The 17123-nt window shown below is 37.1% G+C and overlaps 1 protein-coding gene across 7 annotated transcripts in view; it reads left to right on the forward strand.

Moving 5' to 3' along the window:
- The first annotated feature begins 81 nt into the window (after positions 1 to 81).
- LOC127443395 (ETS-related transcription factor Elf-2-like) overlaps positions 82 to 17123 on the forward strand; it is a 39470-nt gene continuing 22428 nt past the window's right edge. Inside the window, exons 1-3 of one of the 7 annotated variants that reach the window (XM_051701955.1) lie at positions 82 to 422; positions 14606 to 15181; positions 15444 to 15553. The gene's annotated coding sequence lies outside the window, so the exon portion shown is untranslated. Of the gene's footprint in view, positions 423 to 13053; positions 13315 to 14605; positions 15182 to 15203; positions 15554 to 17123 lie in introns of those variants that run through there. The other 6 variants (XM_051701950.1, XM_051701957.1, XM_051701952.1 and 3 more) reach the window with 6 other exon arrangements.

The following is a 17123-nucleotide window of genomic DNA, read 5'->3' on the forward strand; positions in this document are numbered from 1 at the left end:
TCTCTCTCTCTCTCTCTGTGTGTGTGTGTGTGTGTGTGTGTGTGTGTGTTTGTGTGTGTGTCACTCAGCCCCTACTACATTGAATCATGCCTCTGTCCTGGATACTGCAAACACAACCCCTCCGTGTCTGTTTCTGTTCGGCCATTAGAAGGGGCTAATTGTACTTGGGCTGGTGGTCTGTGTTTGAGGCTCGTAACATCACTGAGTGTAGTTCTGTGTGTGTGTGTGAGTGATCAGTGTTCCGTTCAGATCCGTGATAGTGTGCTTGTTTGCGTATATGTGATGATCTGATCAGGTGTGCTAGCTGCTAGCAGCCACAGTCTGACGGGGTCTCACCAACTACAACCACTAAACTCTCTTATATGTGTGTAAACTTAAGAAGCATTACGTGCAGGTTTCATCTGGAGGATAAGCATTTCAAGGTAAGAAATCTACTTTAACGTTTTCCCATCTCCTTCATGGCACATTAGCAGTATTTGTGCGGTCTTTAGCTAGCTTAGCTTGTTGGGAAGCTCACAAGAAACTGCCGTTGTATGAGGCTTTTAAATAATTTTGCATGATTATTAAAAGAGGGATTCTGTTTTTCTGTCAGCTTAGGTTTGAATTGTATTTCGTGTGTAATTAGTTTTCCTGCTTCTAATGTGCTAGCGGGTTCAGCTAAATGCTAGCAGAGGGTTGACAACTACAACCATATTCACATTTCTGTTCAGTTCTCTCTTTCTTTCTCACTGTCTGTTACTAGATTTTTAATTAAATTCAAGGAATTTAAAACGCATACTCAACGTTTATGCTTGAGTATAGCTGTTTTTATTTCTCTTAAAGTAGTGGGCTCTAAAGGGTGGGTTCCCTTTTAGAAAAGGTACTATTAACGTTGGTGTGTTTATTTCCTCCAGTGTTTATACTGTTACGCCCATTAATAATTAGGAGAGATTACAGTGTCAAGAGGATCGGTGCTCAGTTGCAAGAAACCATTACTTGTGAAGTTGTTCGGAAGTGAGATGTTTAACAGGGATGTTTTGAAGTTGCAAGAAAACACTTATAACAAAGGGTTTTCTTGCAACTTCAAAACATCCCTGTTTTCTTAACTTAAGAGGTTTGTTGCAACCAGCCAAATCACGTTGGGTACTGGTGTAAATGTATTTTGCATGCACTATTATAGGGAATGTCAGTGTTTGCTGACATTCTGAGGATCTTTATGTATTTAAGGTTAGGTACAACAGCACCATAATAGTTGTGTTTCATCAAATCTGCACCTCTGATCAGTTCTTATGTGGAGGGCATTAGTGCTTTGTGTTGAAATCATGTCACAGACTTGGGTTTGATCAATTCCCTTGGTATGGCATGAAATCGAACTAACTAGGCCTCTGGTCCTTTCATTTAGAATACAAAGAAAGTAAAGTGCTAAAGTCAACAACAGAGGCTTGTAGGGGACTTTGATCTGCCTATCAGCAGTTACTGATTCGTAAAGATAAGGTCTGTAAAAGTGCCGGACCTGAAAGTACCTTAAACGACACAGATTCGCTCCATTAGGAATTAAGTTTACAAGTCTGGGATCTCACAGTAGTGTCAGAGGAGCGTATGATGACGACAATAAATGTTGCTTTTGGCAGGAGAAAGATGAGGTTTATTGAGAAAAGCGCATGCATGCACAGGTCAAAGGACGAGAGAGTTAGATGAGGGTGGAGCGTAATAGGGCTGCAACTAACGATTATTTTGGTAATTGATTAATCTAACGATTATTGGAACGATTATTCTGCGATTATTGCAACAATTAATCGTTAGCTCTTAACCGATTATTCAGCTTGTGCCCTGACTCAAAAGGTTGTATTAAACGTGCTTACTAACAATAAAGAGGACAAAATCATCTTTTAAAAATACCTCTAAATGACATTCACTGAATTAAAGGGAATTTTCTTTTGTATAAGTTTAATTCAGTAAAGAAATTCACTGCAAAAAAATCCTATTGTTATCAAGTGTTTTTGTCTCATTTTCCATTTAAAATAGTATAAAAATACATTTATTTGAGAAGCAACATATAAGATATTTAGACTTGCTTTAAGAGAATGTAACTTAAATATAAGGATATGTTTCACTTAGTTATACTTCTGCAAGTGCAGTAAATAAAAAAATATACTTATTCAAGATATATTCTCTAAAAGCAAGATTTAGATTTGTTTTCTATCATGTTTTTTGTTTGTAAAATATAGGCCTAGTGTGTTAAAAATCACTAGAGGTCAACCAAAATATCAATTTTACCGATATATCGGCATCGATAGTTGCTTTTTGGAGCTATTGGTTATCAGCAAAAATCAATGCCAATAGTTTAAAAAAAAAATGATTCCTCCTTTTCCTGCGCTGGAGGGTTGTACAGTATCAGATTCAGCGGCCTCCAGAGGTGAAATAAAAACAATCTGCGTGGAGTTTGTTGTGCCAAGAGACTACTACTGTTGATGTAATTACTGCACATACCGTATTTATTAGCCTATGATAATGTTTACTTTATAGTGTTTATATTGTAATACATTGTAGATGATTGTAAGAGTGCATGATTTGTTTCCCATATGTGTTTGTCTGTGGTCTGTGCAAGTTTCTCTTGTAAACAATGACACGCTTCCTGTCTCCTCCTCCTCCAAGTGACGTGTGACCTTACCAACGATCTTACCTCATCCCTCTCATGAGTGCGTGTCACAGAGATGTACAGAAGCGAACATTTATAGTTAAAAAGTATATAAGTATTGTTTTGTTTCTAAAAATAATCAATCGTTTGGGTTCAGAAGAGCTTTATTTGTCGACTGGAGTCGTGTGGATTATTTTGATGCACCCTAAATATGCATTTGAACTGTCAAAAAATGGAGTACATTCACTTGCATTGTTCAAAGGAGGAGGCCTGAAATTAAATCCTAAAAATCTTAAATTCTGTTTTGATGAAGAAAGAAACTCAGATACATCTTGGATGGCCTGAGGGTGAGTAAATTATCAGCAAATGTTCATTTTTGGGTGAACTATTCCTTTAAGGGTGTTTTTTAGATAACGTTACTTGCGGTGAAAGTGTTAGCCGGAAAGATAAATACGGAAAAAAATGTGGCTCTCGCCAAGTTTTCATCTGGATAATCTGGCCCCTGCAAGAAAGTAGTTGAACAGCCCTGCACTAAGCCATTGCATAGACACTCAAGGAGCAGTTTGTCTTTATTCGTTTGTTTCCACCAGACTATTTCAGTGCAAATATTTGCACTATGTTGCAGGTATTTACACCTAGTGCAAATAGTTACTCTATGAAAATGATAATAATACTATTAATGTTATATATTGATATTCCTGAAGTTTCTAATGCTTTCCATTATTAATGCGCTAAGATGTGAGCAAAAAAGCACTGGCGAATATATCTTAACAGAATGCATGTGCGTGAGAAATCCCTTCTAGATATAACACCATTTTGGTGTTATTTTGGTTAATTGTGCTGCCCAGAAGGATTACGTAAAATTAAGTAAAATTTGTCTGCTGATGTGCTTTTTATGAAACTTAATGGCCAAATAAAAAGCACATTAAAATCATCACGATATTCATATTGCTTAATTTTATACCGTCAGCCAAATTAATAATATTGTGAATATACTATAGCCCAGCCCTACTAGCTTATTCATTAGGTGTCATTTAAAAGCTTGGAATTTAGACTTGCTGCTATTTAAGGTTCGGCGGATGTAACATGAACCAAAAATGTGCCTATATTACAGATGAATGCAGATTTGAATGACAAATGACAAGACAGTCATAAATTGTATGGTGGCAATTTATATGAGTGTTTATGGTTATCCTGATGACTCGCTCACAGATAGAGAATAATGAATTTGTAACAGCTGTAATAATGCATTTAACCAAAATGAGGTGATAAATCAACAGCATGTAACGAACATTAAACAACAAAACAGACAATGCAAACCGTAATCTCTGCGGTGGTTTGTGTGATTGTGTGTGTGCTTACATTGTGTTTATGCGCGTCTCATTCACAGACGCCTGTTACAGCACTCATCTGTGACAGTTCCACTCAATAACTTATTAAATGTGAACACCACAATCACAATGGGAATAGGAAAGATCATACAGATCTAATAGTAATGAGTCATAACATTAGAAAAGTAACAACTTGTAAAATACAATAAGCACATTCGTTTCACTCACAAACTAGTGTTTTTAGCCATCTTGAGTCACTCTGTGAGCATTATTTCTATATCTACTGTGTTAGGTTGTGTTTGGGCTTGCTTTAATCACAATGCTGTGCTGTAAGTAATGATGTGCTATTTCCCACATTTTGTTCGTGTCATAAGTAATATGCGAAAATACTTCTAAATACTTTCTAAGTACCACTCTGTTATTTCAGAAATTTTGCATGAGCATGTTCCTATTAAGACTAGGTCTGTTCCCTCCTCCCACACTTCTCCCTGGTATACACCTGAAATCCGGGCCTTAAAAGTCACTGGTAGACAGCTTGAGAGGCTTTATAGGAAAACAGGTCTTACTGTTCACCATCTAGCTCTCATTGAACACCTCAACGCATACAAAATTGCTCTGAACTCTGCACGGTCTAACTATGTTTCTACAATTATCAATAAAGCAAGCAATAGGCCCAAGGTTTTGTTTGACATGATAAATAAGCTCACCCAACCTCCAGCTCATGATGTCCATGCATCTAATGAGCTTTGATGTTCTTTCCTGAATTATTTCCAGGAAAAGTTGAATGCTGTCCCCCAGTGCTTTATAGATGAGGCTTCAGATTTTAGTTTTATGCCAGACCACTCTTGTCAATATTTGTCTAGTTTTACTCCTACAAACCCCTCCTCTATCAGTGACTTAATACTGAAGTCCAATTCTTCATCTTGCCGACTTGATCCTGCTCCCACATCCCTCCTCAAACTCTGTCATTCTGTCACCTCCGCACCTATCTCACATTTCATAAACAGATCTCTAGCTTCTGCTTCTCTCCCTTTACCAATTAAAACTTTGGCAGTAACTCCAGTACTTAAAAAACCTAACTTGGCCCCTACTGTTCTTTCTAATTTTTGCCCTATCTCTAACTTACCATTCATTTCAAAAATATTGGAAAGAGTTGTTGCCCCCCAATTACAATCTTTCCTTGTTCAAAATGATCTTTTTGACCCCTTTCAACCTGGCTTTCGCCCACTTCACAGTACTGAAACCGCCCTTGTAAGGGTTGTCAATGACCTACTACTCACTGGTGACTCTGGGCCTCTCTCCATTCTTCTATTACTTGTTCTTAGTTCTGCTTTTGATACTATTTGCCATGAACAACTACTCTCCCACCTCTCGGATGTTGGTGTCACTGGTGCTGCTCTCTCCTGGCTTTCTTCATATCTCACGGATAGACAGTTTTACATTTCAATGCAAAATTATCAGTCACCTACTGTTTCCCTGAAATTAGGTGTCCCTCAGGGATCAGTTCTTGGACCTCTACTATTCATTATATATATACTGCCATGGTTCCAGTTACCACTGTTATCCTGACAACATTCAAATATGTACAGCTTGTAGATCTGCTACCACTCTCCAAAAAAAATGGCTTAACTCCAACTTCCTAAAATTGAACATGGATAAAACTGAGATCATTATTATTGGAACACCAACACTTACGAAAAAAATTCCTTATGACTTTGGTTGTGATATTGATGGCACTTTAATCAAACCGTCCAATAATGTAAAAAATTTAGGCATCATCTTTGATCCCTCCCTCACTTTTGAAGCTCATATTAAATCTGTATCTAAAATTGCCTTCTTTCACCTTCACCTTCATCTCTTTATCAGTCTCAAAGATGCCGAAACACTGGTTCATTCATTTATATCGTCACGTCTTGACTATTGCAATGCCCTCTTCATTGGTTTACCTGCTAACTCTATTGCTAGGTTGCAATATATTAAAAATTCTGCTGCTAGAATTCTTACACATACCAAGCACTCAGCTCATATTACTCCATTCCTGTTTGAACTTCACTGGTTACCAGTTTTGTTTTGCATTAAATATAAACTAATCCTGCTTACATTTAAATTACTTCATAGTCTGGCACCTCACTATCTTAGTGAATTGCTTCTCCCCTAAAACCCGATCCGCTCGCTTAGGTCTTCTGGGTCTGGACTCCTTTCTGTCCCTAGATCTCGCCTCTCTACTATGGGTGGCAGGTCATTCAGCGTAGTAGTACCCAATATATGGAATTCACTCCCCATGACTCTTCGCAGCATATCTTCTATCTCTGAGTTTAAATCTCAATTTAAAACTTTTTTGTTTTCCCAGTGTTTTTTATCTTAATGTGTTATGTATTCACTCTCAATGACTGTACTATCTGAACTGTGTTTTTGTGGCTGTTCTTTGTGTATTATTGTGTTATTATTGTAAAGTGTCCTTGAGCTTTGGAAAGCCGCTATATAAATTAAACGTATTATTTATTATTATTATATTATAAATGATTGCCCCCAAGTAACATGCATACATGTTTTTGTCATGTTTTCGTTTATTGCCCCATGAAATTAACAGAATATGGGAATTGACATGTTGTTACTTAGATGACTAAAAGCAGCCCCAAAACAACGTAACAAAGTGCAGAGATGTTGAAATAATCCTCAAAGAGGGACATGAGCCTGTCTTTGGCTCACACAGAAACGTTGTGTGTGCGAACGCACACTGTCGCTTGAGACTGCCCGAGTCCCCTGTCTGAAGGAAAGATGCCTCGGGCAGTTAGAGGTTATCAGCCGCAAGCAAATAAACCGTAACAAATTATCGGTGAAAATATCGGCAGTCATTCCATGGGGCAGTAATAATATTTAGATTTTCCCAGTTATCGGCCAATAATTTATCAGCTGTCGATATATTGTGCATCCCTAGAAACCAGCAGCGGGAGAGAGATGCGTCTTTTCAGCGCAAGGGATTGAATGTTTGTTTGAAGCACAAGAGTCATCTGCTCTGATTGCATGAGAAATATTTTAGTTTACAGAGGTTTAATGATAGTGCCATATTAATCTACTAATATAAAGATGAATATTATGTATAGTAATGCTATTGAAAAGAATATTTAGATGTTATCAGAGACAATATTATATTAGAAAAATTATGTTTTAATTTAAAATATTTTAAATGTATATCAGTGACAGTGTGTAAGTAGCATTATGTATCTAAAATAATTTATTTTCAGTAAGCAGAATTATTAGCTAATATTTCCATTTGGTGTCACCATTGCCCAGTTCTGGGGTGATTTTTAGTCCCAGTAGGCTACATCTCTGATGGATCATTTAGCACTTTTAAGAACAGTAAGCTAAATTCTAAAGGAAAGAAACTGTTTTGCATATCTTTAAAGTAATAATAATAATACAAATTCAATCTTAACTTTTCTTGATTAAAGTTGCAGTCAGTAATTTTTTGAATATGTCATCTTGGACTTACACTGACACCTAGCGGCTCGGATGCAGCAGTATTCAAAAGCAATAGTTTTCAGTAATCGATGCCATTGTAGAAATTCACAATTCACAGCCAGTCATGATTCATTTAACCCCTGAGTGAAAGGATCTAATAACAGGGTGGTTACTGAGATTAAGCGAGTAGTATTCGGCTGGTCATGTGATTCTAACATGGCAGCCCCCATGAGAGAACCCTCTCCATGTAGAAAAAAAGAGCTCTTATAAGGTTACTGATATTACTTGAGTCTTCATCTCGTGCGAGTGCTTACGATTTTATACGTATGTTTCAAAATATAAATTAATTTCTTTAGAATTAAAAAATTACTGAGTGGACCTTTAAGGCTTAGTTTAAAAAATCGTGAACCGAATCGTGAGATGAGTGAATCGTTACACCCCTAGTAATTATAGCAGTTATTACCTACTCTCTAGACTCAGAAATTAATTGTAACACATATGGTTAGCAACTAGATAAAAACAGCACATATATTAGAAATGTCATAATTAAGGAAATACAGCCTGTCGGGAAAACACATTATAATGAAATGTCATTGAGGCAAAAATAATTAGATTAATGAAACATCTGCCTTTTTGAAAAATGTTATACAAAAGTTATTCAAAACACATTGATTTGTGACACCAACTTATTTTCATTATTCACTCGATAAAGAAACGTTTTTAATTTGCAGTCCATTTAATTAAACCGCTATTCAACGACGTCTTATTATTAGATAAAGTATAGCCAAAAACAGAACCTTTTTTGCGACATCTAACACCGGTTTCTAAAAAGGAAACGAGCATATTTACCTTCTCAAAGGTTAAAGCATTTTGTAATGGAGTACCTATGTGACCAGCTAAAAAACCCTTTCCGAGGGACTGCTTGTCGCAGACCTACACAAGAACTTGCAGTCTGCAAGAGACAAAAAAAAACATATATATATATATTTTTTTTTTATACAGTTGAAGTCAGAAGTTTACATACACCTTAGCCCAGTGTTTCCCAACCACTGTGCTGCGGCACACTAGTGTGCCGTGAAAGATTGTCAGGTGTGCTGTGGAAAATTATCAAATTCCACAAAATAAATAAATGCATTAAAAAAAAATTATAATTTCAGGGATCCAAACTCCTCACCTTTCGGAAAAATTCACCCTCAATTGCAGACCAGAGCAAACTACTGCCCACGGGTCGATTTATCAGGAACGTTTTTTATTAGATCTTTCATTTATCTGGCTTTTGGACCTATCGCGCATCCACAAGCTTTTAATATGCTCAGGGTTGCCAGATAATATGTGCAACACCCCAATCAGAGATTTATACTTGCACGGATTGGAAATATTTCGCCTTATGTCATACTTAATTTATGCAATCTGGCAACCATACATGCGAGTGCACGTGCTTTCTCTCCGCAAAAAACAAACAAACAACAACTTAGTGCTCAATAGTGCATGGAGGGGACACACGAGTAAAACCAAGTGAGAGAGGAATATATTTATTCTTTGTGTTATTTGTAAAATGCTGAAGTCCCTCACACCTGTATGTGAATGTTACACTGGTAGTAATCATTTATCAGTGTCATGCAGCCTGTTTTATTCAGTAGTGTGCTGAATGGGGTGCCAAACATTGACAAGACCCACATCATGACCCATGAGCATGTAAACAGGTTGACAATGATCTGAGAATAAAACAAGTAAACGGGTCCACTTTGCGGCCAACATTAAAATAAGCTTTTAGAATCTCTTTCCAGAATATTTTATTTTACTTTTAAACCAGACTCCTGATATAGAGTGTTAAATTGAATACTAAATTACCACTGCATTGAAGTATGGTAAAATAATCAATTAATAATTTTAATCAGCCTTTATTCAGTTTTACTAATACATGATATATATGGTATAGCAGCAAAACATCTAGCAATCGCAGAATGGTCCCATCAGTATACACTTCAGAAAATTGTGCATCATTAATTGAGTGCATGTCTGGGCTTAAAAGATAAAACTGCAGAACTTTTTATCATCTCTGTTCCATGTTCTACTTAACAGCTGATGTGGCCCCTGTACCAAAATAATTGTACACCCCTGCTCAGTTGAATATGTAAGACTAATACTGTAAATTGGCAAGCAAATACCAGCAAACACACAAACATTCTTGCATTTTGTGAATGCACAAAATGCTGCATCAAAACTTATAAACGTGTGTGATTTTCCAAATCAGTATGTCCTAATCTGCAGGCGCAGAATTTTGCTGTCATTTTCACCATCAGATCATGGGGAAAAAAACCCTGAAGCAATAAATGTTTTGTACATTCAAAAAACAAACTTTTCTTTACGTTGTTTAAGTAGCATTTAAACATGATTTAATCTGTTAAAATATTTGTAATTATGATACATCTCCACTTTATACAGAGCACCCCTACTATTTTCAGAAGCACCCTCAGTGATTTTGATCTGGAACCGGGCCTGATTTTGCAGAGCTCCCGCTTTTTTACTTGGCAAACTCTTAAAATCGCCCCTCTGTGACACTTTCTGCAACTCTTGTCATGTGGAGGGCAATGCGGCACTTGACGCTGGTGTTGAATGGAGCGTTGACGCCTCGACTCAACTCATGTGAAATGCGCTTTACAACGATGAAAGAATATTATTGAAACTCAAAATTATTATTATTTGTCTGTTATTGTGGTATTTTCTGATAAAAGCCATGCTCAGCAGTTTCAATACTGTAGGAAAATTATTCCGTAGATCTGCTTTGTGTTTATAATTCTTATACTGAAGTCAGTAGATTTGTAGCCATGCACGTTTTAATAAAGGAGAAGGTAAGGGCGTTATTGAAACTCACTATTATTGTTGTCTTTTTGGATGAAAAATAATGCTCAGACTGATGGAAGACTATAGATCTGCTTTGTTCTTTTAATACTTAAACACTATATAGTCTCTTGGTAGATTTCGGTCATGAACGACTCAAAATGATTCAGTGACTCATAGCACATAAGACGCTCATTTGTCGCCACCTAGTCACAATTCCAGAAGGGGTCACTGAACTAATCAGTTAATAAAAGTAAACAAATTTGTGAAACAGATGCAAGCCTCACCAAAATACTCTTTATTTTACAGCTATTTCTTCACAGTTGTAAACTTGAATAAACTTGAATCACTCAAATAGTTGGAATTGGTGCTTTTTAGCTTGTTCTTTAAAAAAAAAAAATGTCCCCAGAAACATTTTTGTGGACCAGTGATTGTCTTACCTTTTTCGCCCCTTATGAGTTTGCATCCCTGTAATATGTTGTGGCATTGCAAGAACAAATCTACAAATTAGAAAAGAAGCAAATTAGTTTTTTTTTTTTTTTTTGTATTACCAATTTAGTGCTCTTGCCACCTGTGACCACACAGCGTAGCCTAACTATGGACAAGTTCTTAAAAAGGAAAAAATGTTGACGATGGTTAGTCTATGTGGGATAGTGATGTGCCATAGAATGTTTTAGTCGTAAAAAGTGTGCCGTGGTAGAAAAAAGGTTGGGAAACACTGCCTTAGCCAAATACATTTAAACTCAGTTTTTCACAATTCCTGACATTTAATTGTAGAAAACATATGCTTGGGGTCATTGTCCATTTGGAAGACCCATTTGTGACCAAGCTTTAACTTGCTGGCTGAAGTCTTGAGGTTTTGCTTCAATATATCCACATAATTTTCCTTCCTTATGATGCCATCTATTTTGTGAAGTGCACCAGTCCCTCCTGCAGCAAAGCACCCCCACAACATGATGCTGCCACCCCTATGCTTCACCATTGGGATGGTATTCTTCAACTTGCAAGCCTCACCCTTTTTCCTCCAAACATAACGATGGTCATTATGGCCAAACAGTTACATTTTTGTTTCATTAGACCAGAGGACATTTCTCCAAAATCTAAGATCTTTGTCCCTATGTGCACATGCAAACTGTAGTCTGGCTTTTTTATGGCAGTTTTGGAGCAGTGGCTTCTTCCTTGCTGAGCAGCCTTTCAGGTTATATCGATATAGGACTCGTCTTACTGTGGATATAGATACTTGTCTACCTGTTTCCTCCAGCATCTTCACAAGGTCCTTTGCTGTTGTTCTGGAATTGATTTGCACTTTTTGCACCAAACTACATTCATCTCTAGGAGGTAGAATGCATCTCCTTCCTGAGCGTTATGATGGCTGCTTGGTCCCATGGTGTTTATACTTGCGTACTATTGTTTGTACAGATGAACGTGGTACCTTCAGGCATTTGGAAATTGCTCCCAAGGATGAACCAGACTTGTGGAGGTCTACAGTTTTTCTTCTGAGGTCTTATGCAGCTCAGCAGACAGCGGTGCGTGGTGGATTGTGTCTGTTGAGTGTTGACTTCACACTATGTTGTTACCTAATTGATGAGATGCAATGCTGGAAAGTAAATAAAGTCCATCTTTTGCTCTCCGTGACAATGAGCTTATAGCTAACTAGCTAACCATGTAGCTACTTTCATTTGTTGTCAGCTGAGTGGAAGCTAATGTGAAACATGTATTCACCAAACTGTTTTGTTCAGGATTCACAGTTTGGTACGCCCTTCAACCGAACAATTCCAGTCGTTGCATTTACAAAATGTAATATTTAAAAGTCTGGTTTTCCACCGTTGAAAGTTTCCCCTCAACTTGTATAGCAGAATATGGTATAGCACCGCTGCCGCCGTTTATCTCTTGTCTCGGCAGGTGTAAATGCTTCTTGTTTTACAACCTGCCCCTAATTGACTGGCAGTATTAAAATATTCAGAATTTGACTGATACTAAACAGTACTACTGATGTTTATTTAGATATTTATTTTATTTATATTTATTCTTTATTTTTATGGTCAGCAATTGACTGATACTAAACATACAGTACTGATTTTTATTTAGCTATAATTTTAATTTTATTATTTATTTAAATGGTCAGCAACTGACTGATACTGAACAAACAGTACTGATGTTTATTTAGCTATATATTTTATTTGTATTCTTTATTTTCTCAGTGTTCATTTCTAGAATTTGTTGACAATGTATAATAATAATGTCAAATATTCTTTGATAAAAATATTTGTTTAAGAAAGCATTCTGAGTACCTTTGCATAGTCCTATCGGTGCAAAATCGGTGCACAATCCACATAGAAAAGGTCTGTTTTCATTCCAGCTCAAAAATAACTATATCGGCCACCACATCGGTAATCTGTCTGTAAAAAAATTGTTGGAAAAATTACTTGTCATACACAAAGTAGATGTCCTAAACGACTTACCAAAACTATAGTTTGCTAATATTAAATCTGTGGGTTGGTTAAAAAAATGAGTTTTAATGTCTTCAGCCTAATGCCGAGTTTACACTACACGATTTTAGGCTCGATTTTCACTCGCAGACAGTTTTGTGGAGATTGCCGACAAAAGTCCGAAATCATAGGCAAATCAGAGCTCGCTCCTGTGAGCGACGAATGCAATGTGTAAATGATCAAAGACATGATCTGAGAGAAGTGCCGACTCGTCACCGATGTCAGCGAGATATCTAGCTTGTTAAATATCTGGCCCTGTCTGCGTATCCAAATCGTGCAATTTGAAATGTGTTTTGACTGAATACAACTGCAGCGTTGACCTACAGCCAATGAGAGAGCAAGAAACAGGGAACGGGAAGTTTCAGTGGGAGGAGTCCTGATGTACCTGCAACAGAACATCAACTAGCATGGCTACGGTATCAAGAGTCTCATTGGTCTGAAGAAATGGAGGAAAAATGTGTGGAACATTGGCAGGAGCACCAGTGCCAATTTGATGTTTCCTCTGAACTGTACCACAACCGGGTGGAGAAAGAGAAGAGCTGGAGAGAAATTGCCAGTTCTCTTGGACAGTCAGGTATGCAAATAGGTAGATTTTTCAGTAGGAGGTGCTTTTTCATATTGTAACCAATAAAATATATGATGCCTTTACACATTATGTAAAGGCGATTAAAAACATACACATCATATTCTGAAATGCATAACATATGATCATGCATTTGTTTTCGTTTCTCGTATCACTTCTCGCGTGTACTCTGTTGTGAAACGTAATTTGGAGTCCAGGCAGAGTTGTTGGGGATTCGTCAATAGTGTAATGTGTTCACCCCTGTCACCGATTCCTCGTGTAATTTGAAAACCCAAAGACATACAGTTGTGTAATATGAACGATGCCACAACCCGATGTCTTTGAAAGTCGTGTAGTGTGTAGGAGGCATAAGTGTATGTGAACTTCTGACTTCAACTGTATATATATTTTTAATCCTGTTTATTTGTATTACTTGGGCCTAGTGCTATCTCAATATTTCTCAATAAAAATATCGTAACAATATTTCTTACATATCACCCAGCCTTAGTTTACACTGCATTTTCCCATACAATGAAAGAGAATGGCTGTCAAGCTCCAAAATGTTTAAAAAGCACCATAAAAAACATTAAAAAAACGCAACCTGACTTGTGTGCTCTATTGCACATCTTCCAAAGCTGTTTGATAGCTTTTGTGAAGCCACTGAAAATCTTGCATCCTAGCTCTCTAATCTCATCAAACTTGGTGCATCAAGATGCATCGTGCCAGGTTTGACGTCAGCAATGCCAAACACCATTGGTTGTAACGTACAAATCATCTTGTAACTGATCTCGATTCTTCAAGTTTGAATATGTGTAAAGTGAATTATGTGAAATATAATGTGAATTATTAATTAATTATCAGTCGGTTTCTCAAACAAAGCTATAATATGGCATCAGACGACTTGAAATGGAAACTAACGCATAAGTCAAATGGAAAAGGCCTACTTTTGAGGTGCATTAAAAGTGCTTTTGTCTTTTTATTTTTTTGGAATTTGACAGTCACTGTGTGCCTTTGTTATATGGAAGAGGAAGCTGGATATTCTGCCAAACATCTCCTTTTGTGTTCCATGAAACAAAGAAAATTATAGAGGTGTGGACTAATGTGAGGGTTTTTAAATGAAGACTGTTCCTTTAAAGCAAGAATTGAATCTGAATTCTGGGTTTTGGTCAATTCAGTGATGTGTTTTTACAGAAGGCTGAAGCAAGCAAATTCTCATTAAGGAATAATTTGTTGCATCTGGAGGACAGTTGGGTGGAGACTACATTTTGGCATCAGCTGTGTGTGTGTGCTTGTATGTTTTAAGGTGGGACGTTGCATCACTGGAGAGTCTGTTGCAGACAAAAGCAGCGTTGTGCACACTGGTCATGTGATCCCTGTTCGGAAAGCTCTGACCATGTGATCCTGCCTCACAGAATCGAACTTACTAACGCTGCCTCACCCTGCAGATGTGAGAAGAGACAGAGAAAATGATAGAATGTGAAGTGAAAGAGACTTAGAGAAACAGGTTTGGAAGTCATAAATTAAAACAAGAAATGAAAGAGGAAGTCATAGGACACATAAACTCTACAGTGTACAGCGCGGTCACCTTTTCTCTCTCTCATTTGTGACTTACTCATTCTTTCCCTGGTGGTGTTTGGGTCTAACTGGCTGTCTTTTGAGAAGTCATGTTGTTGGAATGTGGAGATTTGGAAGGACAAGGAACGATGGATGAAGTGGTTCGGACACCTTTGTGTGAGGGTATGTCTTGGAGTGTTTCCTATGGAAATGGAATGCATCTAGGAATGGAAGGGGAACACTCTGTGGAATTTCACAGCGGCACCAGGAACAATAGGTTGGATACCGATGAATTACTTGGACTTCCTTGATACCATCTAATAGGGTAACTTGTGTGGAATTGAAACGCACTCCTTGAGTAATAGTACACCCATCAGGCTATTCAGCCAGAAAGTGTTGATCAGAATGTGTTTTAGTATGCTGAAATTGTATAGTTTATAGTTCGTTAGTGCTATAATTGTTTTGTCAAATGATATATGTGACTTTAATGAACTTAAGGGATGACAAGTATCAGGCTACTTTAATAGCCGTTATAGGAAAGGTGTTATGGGGAAGCTGAAAGAAACTTGTCATTTTGTGATTTGCAGATAACATGATCCAGACGCATCAGTGAGGAAATGTGTGTGTGTCACATTTAGTTGCCACACCCCACTTCGTCCCTGTGCAGACCTTGGGATTGTGTTGCTATGGAAATAGGGTAGGGAATTTAACAAGGCACATTTCAATCTAACAGTCTGATCTTAAGAGTGCTGGCCTGTCTGTCACTATGGCACTATGATAAATAAAGGAAAAGCAAACATCTGTGGTGCTATGAAGAATTTTTAGACTGTAATAGCAACAAAACATTTTCTGAATGTGTTCCCAGGGGCGTAGCAGACGTGGGGGATACGTCCCCCGCACTCTTTAAAAGGGTGATTTTTGTCCCCCGCACTTTTCCAAGCTAAACCCATACCGGTCCAAATGGTGGATTTGTATACAGTATTCTTTGCGTTTTGTTAATTTGGGCTGATTGAGCGACCATCCAGTCAGTCACAGGTGAGTTTCATGAGCCGAAACAACCCTTACGTAATAGGCCGTCAGTCAGACAGTCAAATCAATGCGGCTCCATTCATTTCTACAAAGTTTCTTTCAACAATGTTCATTTATCCATGTTTTTTATTGGTATTAATCTTGATCTAAATTAATGATCTAGAGATGTGGAACAAACAAATGAGAGTTATTTTTCGGCATATCGTTCTTGATTGGCAGCATTACGTGAAATGCACTGCAGAAAAAAACAAAGGACAATCCTTCTTTAAAGCACACATTGTAAGTTAAGTTTATATCAGCGCATGAGTCTTTATTTAGTTAAGCTTTTTAAATTATGTTTGTGAGGTAATAGTTTGATAAGTTGTTTTTGACAATTAAAGCATATTACTAGATCTGTGTTAAATATGTAAAGCCGTTTTTTAATATCAGCTCCTGTTTTTTACCTCTATGTTTGTGTGCAGTCGACAAACTGTAGGAAAAAGATAGATCTGCTGTGAATAGATATGTAGACATGCTTTTTTATACATGAAAACGTATGGACATTATTGAAACTCATAATTATTATAAGACTATTCTTGTCTTTTGATAAATGTCATGCTCAGCAGCTCACAAACTGTAGGGAAATTATAGATTTGCTTTGTTCTTATAATGCTTAAAAACTCTACACTACACTTTGTAGGGCTGTAGAAATACAAATTTGAAAGGATTCAAATTTTCTTTTGATCGTTGATTCAGTGACTAACTAGTTTCACACAAGACACTCATTTGTCACCACCTTCTGGCATCATCAGAAATGGTTGCTGAATCATTAAATGGATCTGAACGAATTTTGGTGAACATAGTCAAAACACTCGAGCCACTTGGATACATTTAAATCCCACAATGCACAAGCACAGAGTAAAAAATAAAATTGTGCACATGCACAATTGTCATTATTGTAATTGATTAAATTATTTAGGACCAGCTTGTGCTCATTCTTTTATTGTCATGTGTGAAACAGAAGCAAGTGCTCCACAAGATGCCCTTTATTTTTGCAACAAATTTTGCTAAATTTTACAATTATTTTGCAATACTTGAATCTTTAAAATACTACAAATATTAAAAGGAAATAATACGTATATGTTAACATAATAGTTATATCAGACTTATTAATATATACTGTAATATATTAATACTGCACTGTAAGTCTTAGGTCTGTGCGAGCCACCTACTGGCAGCTGTGTCCCCCCCCCACTTTT

The sequence above is a fragment of the Myxocyprinus asiaticus genome, chromosome 7 (genome assembly GCF_019703515.2).
Source record: "Myxocyprinus asiaticus isolate MX2 ecotype Aquarium Trade chromosome 7, UBuf_Myxa_2, whole genome shotgun sequence".
In the NCBI taxonomy this organism is placed as follows: Eukaryota; Metazoa; Chordata; class Actinopteri; order Cypriniformes; family Catostomidae; genus Myxocyprinus; species Myxocyprinus asiaticus.